The sequence below is a fragment of the Gossypium arboreum genome, chromosome 2 (assembly GCF_025698485.1).
Source record: "Gossypium arboreum isolate Shixiya-1 chromosome 2, ASM2569848v2, whole genome shotgun sequence".
NCBI classification, from domain to species: Eukaryota; Viridiplantae; Streptophyta; class Magnoliopsida; order Malvales; family Malvaceae; genus Gossypium; species Gossypium arboreum.
Window position 1 is genome coordinate 106,461,513 of NC_069071.1, and position 4,789 is coordinate 106,466,301.

The window sequence follows — 4,789 nt, forward strand, 5'->3', positions numbered from 1 at the left end:
ATAGTCTAAGCTCGACTTACCTCTTCGGTTGAAAAATCATGGTGGTTCAAGGAGTTTGTACTCCTCGTTCCTATTATCAGTCCTGACAAAATAAGGTTTTAATCAGGTGTTGTTTACCTTAAAAGTGTCAAACTTGGGATGACTCACCTCCACCGTACTGAATGGAAAAATACTGAGTACCGTAAGAGGAATTTCCTTATTCGGTGTGGTAGTGACAATGTGGGAATCTGCGGCATCTAATAAGACCTTATCGCCAACCTTAAGTTGATTTGGAGAGGTATTGAACTCCTTCTGGCGTAATTTTGGTTTATCGTGTGTTCTTGGTTTATGTGCTCGCTAGCTCCTTTATCCGTAGCCTTCATTCTTCATGAGTGTGTCCTCTATCATTTCTGGAACATGGCTCGTGAACTTCTTTGAAACTCAATTTCTGCAAAGTAGGTTGTGTCATATTGTCAGTTTTAGTAGACTAGTGTGGACCATTACCTTCACTGTTCGATGTGATGCCAGAATTACGAGCTTGAAGGGTGATCGTTTCGTCTCCCACACCAAGTGTAAGCTCACTTGTGCCAACATCAATAATTGTTTTAGCAGTTGCTAAAAAAGGCCTCCCTAAAATCAAAGGGGTGTTATTATCCTCCTCTATGTCTAAAATAATGAAATCAACGGGAAATATGAACTTATCTACTTTCACTAGTACATCTTCAATAATACCCTAGGGAATCTTTTAGTTTTATCTGCCAATTGAATGCTCATCCTAGTTTGTTTAGGTTTCCCAAGAGCTAGTTGCTTAAACATTTTGTAAAGCATGATGTTAATACTAGCCCCTAAATCAGCTAATGCATGACTTATATATAAACTACCAATTAAGCAAAGAATTGTAAAACTCCCTGGATATTTCAATTTGTGGGGTAGCTTATTCTGTAGAATAGCTGAGCAGACTGCGTTTAGCTCCACATGCGACGCTTCGTCCATCTTCTGCTTATTTACTAAAAGCTCTTTTAAAAATTTCATTGCATTTGGCATCTGTGACAGAGCTTCAATAAACGATAAGTTAATATGTAATTTTTTCAAAAGTTTAAGAAATTTACCGAATTGTTTATCTGAGTGGTCTTTCCTTGTCGCGTTAGGGTATGGGTCACGGGGTCTATATTCTTCATTTACTGTTTTGTTATGACTTACCTCACTTTTACCTTTGCTCACCACAGTTTCTTGCATCAATTCTGGCTCAGGCGTAATGAATCCTTTCTTATCTCGAGTACTAATTGGTTTGAGGTGTTCCCTTGGATTAGGTTCAGTATTACTTGGTAAGCTACCTTGTGGTCGTTCGGAGATTAGTTTGGATAGCTGGGCTATCTGAGTTTCGAGCCCTTGGATCGATGCTTGTTGATTCCTAAACGCTGTCTCGATATTTTGGAAATGGGTTTTTGATACTGAGATGAATTTAGAGAGCATCTCTTCAAGGTTCAGTTTCTTCTCTTGTTGATAAGGTGGCTGTTAAAAACCCTGAGGATTTTGTGGCTTTTGATTCCCTTGACCACCTTAGGAGAAATTTGGGTGGTTCCTCCAACCTGCTTTATAAGTATTACTATATGGGTTATTTTGAGATCTAAAGTTATTGTTACCCATGTAGTTGACTTGTTCCTCTTCGGTTGTAGGATTGAAGGATTGATATTCTGTATGCACACCTCCTCCAGTTGAGTCACACCTCATTACTGGATGTACCTGCGTAGAACCAAGTAAACCATCAATCTTTTTATTGAGAAGTTCTACCTGATTTGACAGCATAGTAACTTAGTCGACGTTATAAACACCGACTATTTTTGTTGGCTTAGTCCTCATGACTTGCCACTGATAGTTATTCAGTGACATTTCTTCAATGAATTCATAAGCCTCTTCAGGTGTTTTGTTGTTGATGGTTCCTCCAGAAGCTGCGTCAATCATCTGTCTTGTTGAACGATTCACACCATTGTAAAACGTTTGAACTTGCAGCCATAGAGGTAACCCATGGTGAGGGCACCTTTGCAATAGATCCTTATATCTCTCTCATGCATCGTAAAGTGTTTCTAAGTCCATCTGCACAAAAGAAGAGATATCATTACGTAGCTTAGCCGTTTTAGCCGGCGAAAAATATTTTACTAGAAATTTTTCAGTCATTTGTTCCCAAGTAGTGATGGACCTTTGTGGTAACGAGTTCAACCACTGTTTAGCTTTGTTTCTCAGTGAAAAAGGGAATAACCGAAGGCGAACGGAATCATCAGAAACGCCATTAATTTTAAAAGTGTTGCAAAACTTCAGAAAATTCGCCAAGTGAGTGTTGGGATCCTCATCCTGCAAACCATCAAACTGAACAAACTGCTGTATCATCTGAATTGTGTTTGGTTTCAGTTCAAAATTATTTACAGTAATAGCAGGTCTAACTATACTTGACTCAGTTCCTATTAAAGAAGGTTTAGCATAGTCATACATAGTACGAGGAGCAGGATTTTGATTTGCTAATTCAGCAGGTATTGCTGGGGGTAGCTAATTGTCATGATTTTCAGCCATCTCCACGATTGTAGTTGAGAGATCGTCCTCTTGCTCTTCCTCTGTGTATCTTAAGCTTCGCCTTATTTCTCGTCGATTTCTACGAGCTGTGCGATCGATCTCTTCGTCAAAAAGCAGTGGTCCTGACGGGTTTGTAATAGTCATAAACTATAAAAACCTGCCCAGAGAAAGAAAGAGTAGGTTAATAAATAATAATAAAAAAATTAAATTGCAAGAAAAATAAATGGCTAAAGTAATAAAAATTGAGTGTTCCTAATATCTTAGTTCCCCGGCAACGGCGCCAAAAACTTAATCGCGAGGTTTCGTGATAGGTTTTAAAAATTTATAATTACTTGTTCTTGAACTAACTATTATCGCGATGTAGGCAAGTGTACCTATCGAACAGTAGTATAGTTTTAGCAAGACCAGATTGTCGAACCCAAAGGGACTAAAAGTACTAGTAATAACTGTCTTTCTATTATCTAGCCTAAAAATAAAGAGGTTTTTGTTTTAATTAACTAATTATCTAAACTAAGAACGCACAGAGAAAAGAATTGGGGAATTGCTTTTGGGGAAAATCGATTGACTTAAGACAATACCTAAGGAAAAATTCACCTAGACTTTACTTATTATTCTGGCTCCGAATCGGATGATTTATTCATTTAACTTGTTCCGTAGAGATCCCTAAGTTATGTTATTATCCCTATTCAAGACTAATAACGTCTAATCCCTAGATTGAATAACCGAGACTTTTCTCTAATTAACACTCTAAGGTTGCATTAACTCGATCTATGGATCCCCTTATTAGGTTTCACCCTAATCCGGCAAAATCTTGTCACCCTATTTCTAGGCCCACAATCAACTTCGCTTAATTATAAAAAAAGTACTTTTAGACAGGGTCTGTTCCTCCTCTGAATAAGAGCATGTCTTGAATCAGTATCCTAGGATATCAAAAACAAGAATTAAGAACACATAATTAAGAACAAGTTAAATATTTATCATACGATTCAGAAAATAATAACAAGATTCGTCTTAGGTTTCATTCCTCTTAGGTATTTAGAGGTTTTAGTTCATAACTAAATAAGAAAACATCTCAGAAGAATAAAGAATACAAAACATAAAGAAAACCCAAAACTCCTGAAGGGAAATTGAGGAGAGATTTTCAGTCTTGATGATGAATCCGGCTTCTGAGATGGATCAATCGGCTTCCTTGGAGTTATTCCTTACCCCCTATTCTCCGTTTCCCTTTTCTTCCTCCTCTAGGGTGTATTTATAGGCTTTGGAATGCCTAGAGGCCCTCAAAAGTGCTCTTTTCTGAATTGGATGTAACTTGGGCTCGGAAGGGATACGCCCCTGTGTAATTACTTCAGGCCGTGTTTGAGCCTGTTAGAATGGCACGGGCATGTGCTATACTTGTGTGAGTCGTGCTCTAATTCTGCCAGATTGACACGGTCATGTGGTCTGCCCGTGTGAGGAGGTCCAGGCCGTGTTGATTTCGTACCTTGGCTCCGTTTTTGGCCCGTTTCTCGTTCCTTTCGCTCTCCTATGCTCTCTTAAGTATAAAACATGAAATTAAAGCATTAGGAGCATCGAATTCACCAATTCTAATGAGAAATCATCTATAAAATGCATTAAACATGGGGTAAAAAATATGTATAATTTACGGTTTATCACCCGTTTGTTTCCTAATTCCTTTACTTCTCGAGCAAGTATCTTAATTGGCTCATCTTCATAAGTCAAATCCGGTTGGACTTCATTACTTCAAGAGTAATCACATGAGATAGGTCAAATCGATATCTTCATAGCATTGAGACATGAAAAACATTGTGACTTCTATCCAACTTCGGTGGTAGAGCTAATCGATAAGCAACTGGACCAACCCGTTCTAAAATCTTGTACGGACTAATGAATCTTGAACTTAGCTTCCTTTTCTTCCGAAACCGGAGAACTTTTTTCCATAGCGACACTTTCAAAAATACTTTCTCACCCACATTGTTTTCAATATCTTTTCTTTTGAGATTGGCATAAGACTTTTGTTTATCTAAGGTTGCTTTTAAATAGACTCTGATCAACTTCACTTTCTCTTCTGTTTCTTTATTCAAGTTAGGACCCACTAATTTGTTTTCACCCAATTCTGTCTAACATATTGGAGTCTACATTTTCTTCCATATAGTGTTCCATACGACGCCATTTGAATACTAGATTGGTAACTGTTATTGTAGGTAAATTCAACCAATGGTAAATATATTTCCTAACTGCCTTCAAA

General features: G+C 37.8%; 1 non-coding gene across 1 annotated transcript; it reads left to right on the plus strand.

Moving 5' to 3' along the window:
* Positions 1–1,999: 1,999 nt before the first annotated feature.
* On the plus strand, positions 2,000–2,106 carry LOC128289858 (small nucleolar RNA R71). Its single transcript, XR_008279500.1, has one exon. It is a non-coding gene; the product is annotated as a small nucleolar RNA R71 (small nucleolar RNA).
* The last annotated feature ends 2,683 nt before the right edge of the window (positions 2,107–4,789 follow it).